The sequence below is a fragment of the Papaver somniferum genome, unplaced genomic scaffold (assembly GCF_003573695.1).
Source record: "Papaver somniferum cultivar HN1 unplaced genomic scaffold, ASM357369v1 unplaced-scaffold_118, whole genome shotgun sequence".
Lineage (NCBI taxonomy): Eukaryota > Viridiplantae > Streptophyta > Magnoliopsida > Ranunculales > Papaveraceae > Papaver > Papaver somniferum.
In genome coordinates, this window is record NW_020620825.1 from 6,074,549 (window position 1) to 6,089,293 (window position 14,745).

Here is a 14,745-nt window from a genome sequence, read left to right on the forward strand (position 1 = left end):
AGAAATACTACTATGAGGGCATATATCCCGCTCAAAATGGGTTGTCATATTGGAGCCGGAGCACCTTAGCCCGAATAGAAGACACCTACACCAGACTAGCCATATTAGCTTAAATTGTAAGCTAAAGATCAGAATGTAATTTCCGTTGTAAGCTCCCTCTACTATTTAAAGGAAAGGGAGGCTCTTTTCTTCTTTTCTCCAACAGAAAATGGGCTATTTAGCCAAAAAAGTATATTTTCCGGTTCATATGGACGAGAAGCTAACAGCTGACTAATCCAAGAGATTAACTAATTAAAGATGCACTAAGAAACTAAATCATTTATTTAAACATTCAATTAAGAAATCGGCTATAAAACTTAACCCAAAACTAACCCCTCTCAAAAATATATATACAAGAACTTCTCTCAAATGATACAAATACAATAGTCATTTTGATTACAAATAGAATAAACGGCATAATAATCATAGCAAAAGTTAACTAATTAACGGAGTCAACTCCTCGAAGCTTTTGCTGCGCAACTCTGATTTGTCACTGAAACTGAAAGTGGGAAAGGGTGAGCACATCATCCCCAAAAGGGGCGCCCAATAGGAATAAATATTTAACTTTCAAGTAATCATTGGAATGATTTTGAAAACAACTCATGTTTTCCCTAACACTAAAACACAACCAAATCACAGAAATAAACAATCATGTATATGGAACTAACTCCTTCTTCAAACAATGTACTATATTGAGTGTCGACCAATTCCTGACACACTCTATTAGTTTATACTGGTGTCGACCAATTCCTTACACACCTAATACGCATAAAAGCTCGAATTCATGTAGATATAAATGAAGGAGCAGTATCCTATATACCACGCATGGAAAAACTCTCGTTTTCCAGATAGGTGTCGGACAATTCCTTACACACCTATCATTTTCCTAATAGGTGTCAGACCAATTTCTTACACACCTATCAAGCATACAAATGGAAATTCTTATTTCCCAAATATTGCATAAAGACATACAAAGCATTACAATTCCTTTCTAAGCAATGGAAAGATTAAAAGAAACAACAATACTTTCGGAATTCAAAGTAAAACAATGCAAGGAATACACAATCAGATAATGCATGAATTTTTTAAACATAAACTTTTGTAAAAGAAAACAACAACAATCACAGGAGAGTTAAATATAAATTCCCACCTCTTTTGATGACAAGCCACGCCTACCTCGAGATCCACGATCCACTGGTTCATCCTTTGAATCGATCGTTGTTAATAACTAACTGTTAATCACACAAACTCTAAGAATCTAGCCAAAATGGCTCACACAAGAATCATACAAATCTAACTAATGATTCTAAACTCATTTATGACTTTACACCTTTTCATTCTCTATCTTTACTCTTTAGCATAGCTAAGATTTACTAATTCAATTAGGTTGGTTCTATAGTCCATTAGATATGTCTTATGAATATCTACAACTTGTACAAGAAACCAAAGCTAATTCAGACCACATAGGTCCAATACATGCTCATTAGGAAAACTGGCTATAAGCCCAAGTTCACTTAACAGGCCCATTAAGCTAGGGTCCAGTCCATCTAAGTCAACTAACGGTCAAACTAACAGTCAGAGGTCAACTAACGGTCAATGTCTAAGTCCAGTCAAAGTTCAAGGTCCAAGGTTAAAGTCTAACTCGCACTGAGTCAGCTACAGTCTGGTTAGGTCTAGTCAACTGAGTTAAAGTCTGATTCGACTCAGTCAGATAATCTGACTTGGATGACTAACAGGCATAATACTTAAGAACAAAAGTTATACAACGACTAAACATTTCATTTATTCAAATAGAATTCAACAATTCAATATACAATTGTAATCTAAGCTTTACCTGCAATTGCAGTTGCAAGCCTGCACTTGATGCACTAACTAATCCTACAACCCATCTACAATTGTAACTTCAGTCCAGCAACCCATTGCAGTCACCCGAAACCATTATCTGTAACCTAATTTTCATCTAAAGCTTCACTTGCATCACCTGCGTCCCCATTATAACACTACCACTACAATCAATCATACTACCACCTCCATCTCATATTCACTAACTACAATACGCACAACAATTCAGCTGCGGTTCAATCCACATCCCCATTTCATTACTGCCAGCACAATCTGCAATTTCATTATCTCACAAACTAACACCAATTGCATCTCCATCTCAGCATCCCTAGAATCCATTAGGCCAACAACGTCAGCAACAGTTCAACTCCCATTCTTCTTAATAACTGACTTCAACACCTCATCTTCAACAACACACAGTCACCTCATACAAATCAGACCCAGCTTATATCTAGTATTACCATTTCAGTTAAGACCATCATCATCTGTTCATACCCATTTACATCACTTGTAATCTCAATACACAGACAACTCCATCCCCAATTCAATTATCTTCAGTTCATCACCATTCTAAATTGTGAACCTTAATTTCACAAGGAACCTGTAAATCATCCTTACACCACCATGTCTACTTCAATTCCAGTCAATATCCATATGCAGACAATCAACCAGATTCAGTCGCACATGACATATACTTCAAAACATCAGCAGAGCAATACCCAATTCATCTCAACCTCAGTCTCAAACACAAAATTATAAACTCAACAATCATTAGCAATTCAACTTCAAACAGCGAAATTAAACAACATAAACTTACCCAACCATTGGCCTCCCCTGAATTATTAATTCACCGAACCAATGCTTCTGAAACCTTAGTTTTTATTTCTTGAAGAACAGAAACCCTAATCATCTTCAATTCTTTACCAAGTCAACTCCAAAACTTCAATTACATCTTCTTTATCTGTGTTTAAGACTCAAGAACCCTAATTCATTGATGTTTCACAGAACAACTCCATATTCTCAATTAAAATTCAACCATAACTCTAATTCCTTTAATACCTCAATACCCACCTCCAATCACCTTCCTAAAACATCAAATTCACCTTCAAAAGCTTCTCTGAGCTCATCATACAAACCCAAGTTTATTCAACCCTTCACTGTGAATCTAAAATTGACTAGCAAATCTTCTTCTTTGCTAATAACAGTGAACACCCATCCTTAATTTATCGATTTCATACTCAATTCCACGAAATTCTTCAATGAACCTTATCTTCCCAAAACCCTGACTTTTGATTTCTTCTTTTATCTCGAGTTGAATCAACTACTAGACAACCACACAATCAGCATCAACTAACCCATAGTCTTCCTCACCTTCTACTGATAATCAAACCTTCGTTTAATCTGTCACACGCTCGCAGAAGAGAAAGAACAGGGGAAGAGAAGAAACAGAATGAAGAAAGAAAGAAGAAGAAGAATGAAGAAGAAATAAGGAAGAAGAAAGAATATACGAGTTTATCTTCTCGGTCTAGGATAATACCAACGAGTGGCATGTTCAGCTGGATAAGGGTAGCCACGTGGCTAATTGCGAAAAGACTAATTTGCCCATCAAACAAACCTGATGATATCTTTTTCGTCCGATATCCGAATGACACGTTCGAGTAATCCATTCCGCATAACTTATCCGAATGACACGTTCGAGTAATCCATTCCGCATAACTTCACGGGTTCTATCTAAGGGTACTAGTTTCGTATTTAGGTCGTTGTTAGATTAATTCCTATTAATTAATGTTCGTGTTAAACTAATCGAGTAATTAGTGGCTAAATCGTCTATTGACTAGTCTAATAGCGTTGACGAGCTTGAGGGTCCTTACATATATTATTAGTCTGGGCGAAATGGACGGGTGTCAGCTAATTCTTATGATGACAATTATACCCAAAACCATATTCGAAATTTTCTCTATTACATATTCAGTCTCTCTTTAGCGGCGAAAGTCATCTAATACCTTCATCAATTCTCCCCGCAATCGCCACCACCACCACCACCTATTTAAACTTTTATCTTGCTCACCACCTCTACCATGTTTATTAATTCCCCTTACTGTTACAATCACCACCACCATCTTTATTAACTTTTTTTATTGTTACCACCATCACCAACTTCCCTCGTTGTTACTGCCACCATAGCGACCAACTCCGCCATGGTTTCCAGCCTCACCGACAGCGACATGAAATCCGATTAACAAAACTAGCTTTAATTTTATTTTAAATTCCATAAAGATTTGCCCTAATTTGGATGTGTATGGTTTTATCCAAGTTCAAACTAGATGCACCTGCAAGATTCAATATATCCTTCACCATTAGTACCACCATCGCTACCCAAATTATCTCTTGCAAGTAACTTCAGAAAATAAATAATTCAATTTGTTAATTTCAATCTGATAGGGTGTAGAATACATCCTATTTATTATCTATTGTTTATGCTTTTTCTGCTATTTTTCTTGTAAATTATGTATTTTACGCATGTTTTGAGTTATTAGGTATTTTGGAGTCGCACGGAGGAAAAAAAGAAGAAATCACCCAATTTGTGCGAAATGGGCATTATTGTCATTTCATAGGCGACTCATTTAATGAAGAATTTTCTAGACTCATGGGTTTGAATAATTGGGCTTGGATTTGGAAAGAGAAGATGGAAGATTTGAGAAAGACTTGGATTTGGAAGTTGAGATACAAAGGGAAAGTGGTGTTATTATGGAATGAGGATTCTATTCCTAAGAGGATTGCTAGGAAATTGAAGCCTATAAATAGAGAAGTTCTCTACAGAATTTTTATACACCTTTTACACACACAACACTTCTCTTTTCTTTATTATTTGTGTGAACTTCTTAGCATGAGTGGCTAATTTTATTGATTGAGGATGAATTCCTAGTTCTTGATATGTTTTGAGTTTTGTTTTAAATCTACTTTGAAGTTTTCACATGATTATCGTTTGTTTTTACTAATAGGAAATGTTTATACATTCATGGTTGATTGATAGGTCGTTTAGGATGCATACTAAATTGATTTGTTAATTGATCTAAAGCTAGTGAAAGTTAGGGGATAAGTAATCGTTTCTTGACTCTTTACATAAGTAGCAAACACGAGACCTTGCGGAGGGATTACGTTGAGCAATTGTGTGTGGAAACAACGTTAGCAAGTAGACTTTGAGCTAAGAGTCTAACTACTAATATAAACCTAATAAATTCATAAATCTTAATGCGTTTAACTAAATTACATCTTGAGTGAGCTACTACTAGGTGGTTTGGTGAATAGAATCCGGTAGTCGAGAACTTCCGTATCTGGTGATACTAGGGATTTAGGGGTTTAGCACTGAGCTAGCTTCTTTACCTACGGTTGGTGATAATCTGTAACTAATAAAAAGTGGAAAAGAACATAACTTGAATCATTGTTTTGCAACGAATAAGGATTCCCTGATCTAATCTCTCTTATTGATTTCAACTTTATCTTTTTAATTGCTTTGTTTATTCTTTTACTTTATAAAATCTAAAACCCCTCTTTTTTGTGACATTATAAGACAATTAAAACCTCTTGCTCCTCGTGGGAACGATCCTTACTATCGATATATTACTTGTTAATTAGTGAGAAAAATATTAATTAATTTGTTGTGGTTACGACACGCATCAAATTTTGGCGCCGCTGCCGGGGAGCAGCGGAGCAGCTTTAGTTGTTTTTATTTTCGTTTTATTTCTGTTTTCTAGATTTTTATTTCAGGTACCAGTTTTCCATGTATGGTGGACAAGAGCAAGCATATTACAACAATCAATACGGTTTTCAACCTCAACATTATGGCAACTTCCAACCATCTTTGGGATACAATCAAAACCAATCTTTGGGCTATGATCAATTTCCTACAAAACCTTATGGATATTCTCATACATATCAACAACCTTGTAGTAGGTATGTAAGTCAACCACCAAGGTGGGATAAGTCTACTTCTAAATGGCTTCATTCGAGTTATATGCAGATTATGAAAGAATTGCAAGATATGCGACAAATACTAGAACAACTTGACCGTGATAAAAAGAACGTCGCACAAACCAATTTCTGCAACACTTTTTTTTATCCGACTCTGGATCGTAGTTATGATCATTCACCCATTCAAAGGGAAGATTCCTGGGAAAGAGAACCTATTGGATAAGCGTGTGAACGTCAAGAAACTTGCACAGAAATTATACAAGTTGGAAGATGATGGAACCTCGGAAGAGCTTGTCGCAGAAATTAGTAGGACCATTCCTATGGAACTTAAACGACGTCTGGATAAAGGTTATGAAACCGATGAAGATTCTTATTATGGTGAATCTGAAAGTGAAGACGATTGTCTTGAAAAGGACCAACCTTTGGAGACTTTTGATGACGTTAGTGCAGCCTACTCGAGCCTTGATCTTAATAATGATCAATCACCTATTCAAAAGGTAGAGCTTGAGGAAGATGAAATTAGTGTTTTTAAAAAATTCCTTAGGGAAAGAAATGAGTCCACGGTAGTGTATGAGCGTTGCAACAATGAGGAAGTTATTCCAACTCCGGATCATAATAACGATCCTTCACTTATTCAAAAAGAGGAGATTGGGTGTGACTTACCTATTGTTATAAACGGTGTAACACCCTCACAAGATCTTACAATTTATACCGATGAAAATCATTTTAGTAAATGGCCCGATTCCGATGATGAGAATGAGAATGTTGAAGAGATGATGCTAGAGGATGAAACCAAATTCATTGATTTTGTGGAAGACCCAATTGAACTTGCCAATGATTTTAATGATGCCGAGACTTTGGTTAAGGTAGAAAACGACGAAGAATGGTTGCAAGGTTTGATAGAGGACCACGATATACAAGAGGTAAGTAATTCACTTGAATTTTTTAAAGATGAAGAGGATTCCGTAATACAAGAAATTGTGCAAGGTTTGTCAAACCCTTTGCATATTGATTCTTCTCCTTTACCTCTTATTGGTTTGAATGTATGTGATTAGAAAGTATTTTTGGATGATTTTGTTTCTAGATATCCACCATTGGAAACACTTGATGCTAACACTATGCAGGTTTGCCAAGAGGAATACATGGAAGTTCTCAAATTCTATGTTCTTTATGCACTTCCGAGTGTGGACAAGACTAAGTGTGAGGGAAATTTCTATAGAGCGATAACATTATTATTATATTCTTGTGCTAACATTTGTATGGAGTTATTGTTTGAAAAACAGGTACTGTGGGTGGATCCCCAAATTTTCAGATTGTTAGTATATGGGGAGTGAATCTTACAAGAAACCAAGTCGGGCCGTCGACTTTAAAACAAACGCTAAATGGGAGGCAACCCATAGGTTTTGTATTTCTTATCCTTTTACTTTTACTTTTTATTTTCTTTTTGTTTTTTTTATTTATTTTTTCTTGTTCCATATCATACTAGGATTTCCCACCTTGACTTTACTTGGATGATTCAATTACATTGAGGACAATGTAAGGTTTAAGTGTAGGGGAGTGGTTAAGCATATTTAAAAAAAAATGCATACAACCTCCAACTTTTAGAGATTTTAGAGTCACTAGCATACTTCTAAGTATGTTTACATAGAGAATTCTGACCGACATAACTGAACTTGGAAGGGCTAGGGAACTACTTTCGGATTTCTTGCTTGTTAGAGTGTTAAATAATGGATTTAATCATGCCGGTGATTCAGATTAGGAGCAGGGAGAAATGCATTATTAGAGTTGTTGATCAATCATTAGTGGAGACTACCCTATTTATATCATGCGAGGCACCGAACAGATTTCTTTATAAATAACTAAAGAGATTTCTTTTGAGTGTGTGTCACCGTACGTTAATTCAGGGTAGAATGGTGAGCTACCCAACCTCCCACCAATATAAGCACTACTCTTTGATCTCTTGAGTGCTATTTTTGTCAATCATGAGGGTGACGTCTATAGATGAAAGCCTCCTTCTTGTAGTTCGATTTGCAGTTAACACCATTCTCTCTCTCGACAACAACGGATCCATAGAAACACCATCATGATCAACAAGGGAGCGACATACAAATCTACAAGGAAAGTTGAATACGTTCAAGGTTTACAAGCAATGGAACAAGAAAAGAGTAAATTTCATATCCAAGTAAAGCAACATACAATGAGCGGATTTTTATATATACATGTTGAAGACTTAAATATAAGGAGCGTAATTTTATATCCAAGTTGAAGACTTATTTACAAGAGCAAAGAAAAGCAAAAGGTGAGGATTATTGAAGTTTATGATTTCGAGACGATACAAGTTGTGAAGAATCAAGCGGTAAAGTACTTTTCCCACGACCATGGTTTGTTTTTATTTTCACTTTGTTTTGTATTTTATCTCTTTTGTCTCTAAAAAAAAGTAAAATAAAAAAAAATATATATAAAAAAAAATGAAAAAAATGAAAAAAAAAATGATGACAAGAGAAATTTTTGGTTCTTATTTATTTAATAAGCCGTGGGGAAGAAAAATTTATAAAGAAGTTTCAAGCAACAAGGATTTTAAGGAAAAAGGTTACAAATTGTCAAGGATCTACGAAGTTCGAGAATTTATCATCAGTAGTTGAAACCAAAGACGAAGACCAAGAAGATAAAAACGAGGAGCGGAAGACGTTTCTATTGGATGCTGTGAGAGTGGTGTTATCATCATTGCAATCGGATATGAAGGTGAGTAAGTAATCTCATCCTCGATAATAGTGGTTGATTTCCTTTCTTAGAGATCGTCAAAAAATTGTTTTTCAAAACGTTAAAAGATGTGGGTTTTTAAAATATTTCGGAAGTTGTCCTTCCCACCATTCAACGTGTTGCAGGAATTCTCTCTTCATTCCTACCTGCACACATGTGAGAACCATAAAAGTACGTCCTTTAAGTACAATTTCATAAACCCTTTTTGGTGAGGCAGAAGTCGAGGCGAAATGCTTATTGATCGCTCTCAAACATGCGTTCTCTCATTATGGTGTGGTTATTTCTCACTCAACATTTAAGAATGAGAATATGTTCTTTAGTATTTCTAACTTTTTATTACTAGCATGCAGAAACTTTATGTCCTCATAACTCTTTGGATGCTTGGGACGCTGGAACGCTTTGAAGTTGTAAGTTTTAGTTTGATTTGCTCGAGGACTAGCAAAGTCTAAGTGTGGGGGAATTTGATAGGGTGTAGAATACATCCTATTTATTATCTATTGTTTATGCTTTCTCTGCTATTTTTCTTGTAGATTATGTATTTTACGTATGTTTTTGAGTTATTAGGTATTTTGGAGTCGCACGGAGGAAAAGAAGAAGAAATCACCCAATTTGTGCGAAATGGGCAATACTGTCATTTCATAGGCGACTCATTTAATGAAGAATTTTCTAGACTCATCTAGACTCATGGGTTTGAATAATTGGGCTTGGATTTGGAAAGAGAAGATGGAAGATTTGAGAAAGACTTGGATTTGGAAGTTGAAATACAAAGGGAAAGTGGTGTTATTATGGAATGAGGATTCTATTCCTAAGAGGATTGCTAGGAAATTGAAGCCTATAAATAGAGAAGTTCTCTACACATCTTTTACACACACAACAGTTCTCTTTTCTTTATTCTTTTTGTGAACTTCTTAGCATGAGTAGCTAATTTTATTGATTGAGGATGAATTCCTAGTTCTTGATATGTTTTGAGTTTTGTTTTAAATCTACTTTGAAGTTTTCACATGATTATCGTTTGTTTTTACTAATAGGAATGTTTATACATTCATGGTTGATTGATAGGTCGTTTAGGATGCATACTAAATTGATTTGTTAATTGATCTAAAGCTAGTGAAAGTTAGGGGATAAGTAATCGTTTCTTGACTCTTTACATAAGTATCAAACACGAGACCTTGCAGAGGGATTACGTTGAGCAATTGTGTGTGGAAACACCGTTAGCAAGTAGACCTTGAGCTAAGAGTATAACTACTAATATAAACCTAATAAATTCATAAATATTAATGCGTTTAACTAAATTACATCTTGAGTGAGCTACTACTAGGTGGTTTGGTGAATAGAATCCGGTAGTCGAGAACTTCCGTATCTGGTGATACTAGGGATTTAGGGGTTTAGCACTGAGCTAGCTGCTTTACCTATGGTTGGTGAAAATCTGTGACTAATAAAAAGTGGAAAAGAACATAACTTGAATCATTGTTTTGCAACGAAGAAGGATTCCCTGATCTAATCTCTCTTATTGATTTCAACTTTATCTTTTTAATTGCTTTGTTTATTCTTTTACTTTATAATATCTAAAACCCCCCTTTTTGTGACATTATAAGACAACTAAAACCTCTTGCTCCTCGTGGGTACGATCCTTACTATCGCTATATTACTTGTTAATTAGTGAGAAAAATATTAATTAATTTGTTGTGGTTACGACACGCATCACAATCCAATCTAAAATAGGATGAAACTAGTTTCTTCCTGGCTTAAAATTGGAAGAAACCAATTTAACCTCATCTAAGACAGCCCCTAGCATAGATGAAACGAGTTTCATCATAGCATAAACACAGATGAAACGAGATTCAATTCAACCATATCAACATGATGAAACTAGTTTCATCATAGCATAGATGAAACCAAATTCAATTTAACCATATCAACAGGATGAAACTAGTTTCATCATAGCATAGATGAAACCAAATTCAACTAAATCAAAAAACATGATGAAACTGGCTTAAATTTAGAACAAACCAATTCAACCAAATCCAAAACAGGATGAAACCAATATCATCCTCACTTAATCTTGGAAAAATCCAATTCAACCCAATCTAAATCATAATGAAACCAATATCATCTTGGCTTAAACTTGGAAGAAACCAATTCAACCCAATCTAAAACAGGATGAAACCAGTTTCATCATGGTTTAAACACAGATAAAACCAAATTAAATTCAACTATATATATAACAGGATGAAACTAGTTTCATCATAGCTTAAACATAGATGAAACCATATTCAACCCCATCTAAAGCAGGATGAATCTGGGTTCATCTTGTTTATCACCTGCAACCCTTCACCACCACTACCACGACCACTAAAAACATAATCTTCTGTAATAAAAACACTACACCATCACCATTAAAATTAGAATTGGAAAATACAAATTGATTTTAAATGGTAGGAAATGTAATTAAGCATGTGTGAAAGAGAGATACACATTTGACTTGGATTCAGTATTAAATTTCTAGTTAATTCAAAATAAGGTTACTTTTTAATCTTATCTAATGGCTCTCAATCTCCACTGCCGATTAACAATATTAAGAAAAAATTCTGGGTGTTGAGTTTTGTAAATGAAAGTGGCTTCGGGGATCGACTGCAGCCATATGGAGCTAGAAAGGAGTTGAGTTGTTCAGTTCTGCCATTAGTTCTTGATGATAACGGAACTGACTCGGGTTGATGGCTGCTGCCATTATCGTTGGAGAAGGTCAAGGATGTGGTCTCATGGTGCTGATGAGCTCGAGAGAGAAACAAGAATAAATGGGTTGCTGTGAAAGAAGGGATAGTCTGAGCTCGAGTATACAAAGAAAAACAGGGACGCTGTGATCAATGGTTGTTTACGGTGATGAACTGATGGCGATGTTAATTTGTAAGTGATGAGGGCATAAAGGTCAGTCTTGTTATAATATGAAGTAAAATTTTGGTTGGAGTAACCAAACAGAATATTTGAACAGTATCTTTTTGATTCTTATCCATTTGAACAGTATCCAAACTTACCAGTATGTTTCACCCAGAAATTATGGGTTTTGATCTTTTTAAACAATTTTGTGTTTCTCCAACCCTCCTCCCTCCTTATACTATTTAAAGGAAAGAAAGGCTCTTTTATTCTTTTCTCCAACCCTCCACCACCTTAGCTGATAGTGAAGCTCATGCTCTAATGAAGTTTAAAATGTAACACAGATACTTATAGAGAAATGATCCGCAAAAACCACGCGTCGATCTTTATATATTTGAACTTGTTCTTCATTTGTGGTGATAAATCATGTTCTTAGTTTAGGATTATTTTTTTGGGTATAATTGTGTGTTTCCTCACAGCTACAACTGAAAACTAAGTAAACATAAAAGTGAGAAAGTAAGAACAACTACATATCTAATCGGGATCCAGCCCCTAGCATTGAGGTTAAGGGTACTTATTTACAGAGATTATAGAGACAAAAACTCTTCATGATTCAGTATATCTCAAGGACTTTCCATAGTAAGTGCTGAGATTATTAGTCTCACATTGTCTGGACAATCTAAGATCCATCGGTTTATAATCTTTAGGGCCACTCTGCTCATTGCCAATTAGTTTTGAGTTAGATTCCCATGTTCTAACATGGTATCAGAGCCAGCGGGGTGTAGGCCCGAATTTGGCCACTGTGACTGAATTTGTCACTTGTACACCCATGACCCGACTTTGGTCATTCATTACGTGCGTAAGTCCACGTGTTAGGACGAGTTATTACTGGCCTTTGGTCATTCATTACATATGTAGGTCCACGTGTTAGGCCGAGTTATTACTGGCCTTATACGTGGGGGGCGTGTGGAAGGACAATAGTCCCACATTGCTAATATCCCCTTAATTAACTTAAATATAAGAGTTATTTTGTAAAAGGGTCGTATGTTTTTGGCTAAATTGATGCGTTTGGATCGCAGACTAAACTAAGACCGTTCGAAAATTACCAGATAACTTTTTCTATTTTATCATATACCTTGACCGTTGGATGACTAGTGTTGACTGTTTAAATATCATCAAAAATATATATCTTAAGTCCTTTTCCGTGTTCTTCCATTTCTGCAACCAAATTGAGGTCTCGTTTGTTTTCTTTTTTCGTTTTTGCTCGGTCTGAGTACTCGTTCTTTTATTTATGAATGTTGTTAATGGAATATCATAAAAAGAATCAGACATGACAGTAAACATCGTTAGAAGCAAACCCATGAATTTCATTCATAGGACCCCGATTGATAACTGATTTATGGAATACCCACTGTTTAGGTTAAGAGTTCGTTTCTACAACAATTCAAAAAGATCAAAGTTATTAAAGAAATTAATCAAACCCATCAAAGGAGATTGTATAAGATATTCATTTCAATGTTTGAGTGAATGAATTGTGAAAAGCTAGTTCTATGAAAACTGAAGGGGGTAAGAGATCCATTTAACTTCACTGTTTATAAGCTACCAGGAATCACCACGAAATTCTTATTTGATCAATCAGCATGAATTTCAGGGAACACAAATAAAAATAAAAGAAATCTATCTCAAAGTCTCACCTTTACAAACATGGATTACAGGATGCTCAATAGGAGCTCTTATAGATTGACTGTGAGAACGAGATTTAGAGAGAGGCGACTCATAACCCTAATGGTGGGTTTGTTTGCAGAATTCAAAATTTTCCAAGAATTTTGAAAAGACGATGGTACCCAAATATACCTCAATCTAAAAATTTTCCTACCTATAAGTCCTTTCTCCGAAAGTGATTGTCTATGGATTAAGGAGAGACAATGCAACTAATCGGTTCACACTTCATGTGATTGTCTATGGATACGAGATCCAGACAATACAACAACAAAGTACGTTTACTTGATAAAAAGGTTCGTACTTAAGCAAACACAATGGGATCACTTATCAAGTAAATAGGAATTAACGTTTTGTGTAATTTACTTTAATTTTAATAAAACAATTATAATGCGGAAAATAAAAGTAAAAGACACAGCAAGATTTTGTTAACGAGGAAACCGTAAATGCAGAAAAACCTCGTGACCTTGTCCAGAATTGAATACTCTCAGGATTAATCCGTTATACAAAATAACCTAACTTCGTATAATTGAGACCAAGCAACTAACCTATAGTTCACCTAGTTCCGTCTATATTCCCACGCCTCCAACTTATGAATAAGTCACGTACATGGAACAATTCCTTTGGTTCGTATTCCAAACAGTAAAGGAACAACAAATATTGTTTGGTATCAACTCTCTTCAACCAAGTGATATGTGTCGGACAAAGGCTCTTCTGTTTATCTTAACATAAACTCCTTCGTCAGGTCCTTAGATTTATCTTATATTCAATTACCGAAGTAATCATTAAGATTTTGCAAATAACACTCTTAATCCAAATAATTGTGTTGATGCCGATCTACTCAACTAATCAATCCAATTCTATCACAAGGATAAAACCAATTATAGTTGGATCCTCTTTTTACCGAAACAAGTATTGTGCACATCAAAGATTATGAACCCCAAATCAGAAATCTTTAAACTCTTTTTTGTCTTCAAATCTTCTTAGATCTTCAATAAACACCTGCACACAATCACCTGAATCTCTTGTGATCAATCACGCACAAAACGGAGTCTGTTAACGACGGATTATCACAAGATCGTCTTTAGAACTAACAATAGTCTAAAGATCCATGTCGAAACTCTGAACTAGTTTGAATGAATCTTATATCAGAAGAGAAGATCCTCAAGCATAAAAAAATAGGTGCAATCAAAGTTCAACCACCGTTAGTCAATCAAATCAATCGAAAACAAAAGATAAACCGAAATTATCTAGTTTCCCACCAACGGTACTAATAGAGCTTCTCAATCCCAAAGAAGACTTTAAAACGAGGGGACGTAAGAGATTTCGCCTAATTAGGTTATTCTCCTCTCCGAATAAGCAGCTTCACCAGTAGCAGCACAACAAGAGGTAGTTTGCTGTTACGAAGGATTAGTTTGCTAGAAATGCAAACTTCAATATTTATAGACAAGGAAGTTTAGACACCAAGGAATTTCCAAAATCGAAAATATTCCCAAGATATTCGTTAAAGCACAAATTCGGTTTCCATGATTCCTGGAAATG

The 14,745-nt window shown here is 35.3% G+C and overlaps 1 long non-coding RNA gene across 1 annotated transcript; it reads right to left on the reverse strand.

Moving 5' to 3' along the window:
• Nucleotides 1-298: 298 nt before the first annotated feature.
• Nucleotides 299-3,359, reverse strand: LOC113330668. The gene is made up of 3 exons (XR_003350420.1): nucleotides 1,874-3,359; nucleotides 1,190-1,271; nucleotides 299-538 (listed from the first exon to the last, which is right to left on the reverse strand). It is a non-coding gene; the product is annotated as an uncharacterized LOC113330668 (long non-coding RNA).
• Between the last annotated feature and the right edge of the window lie 11,386 nt (nucleotides 3,360-14,745).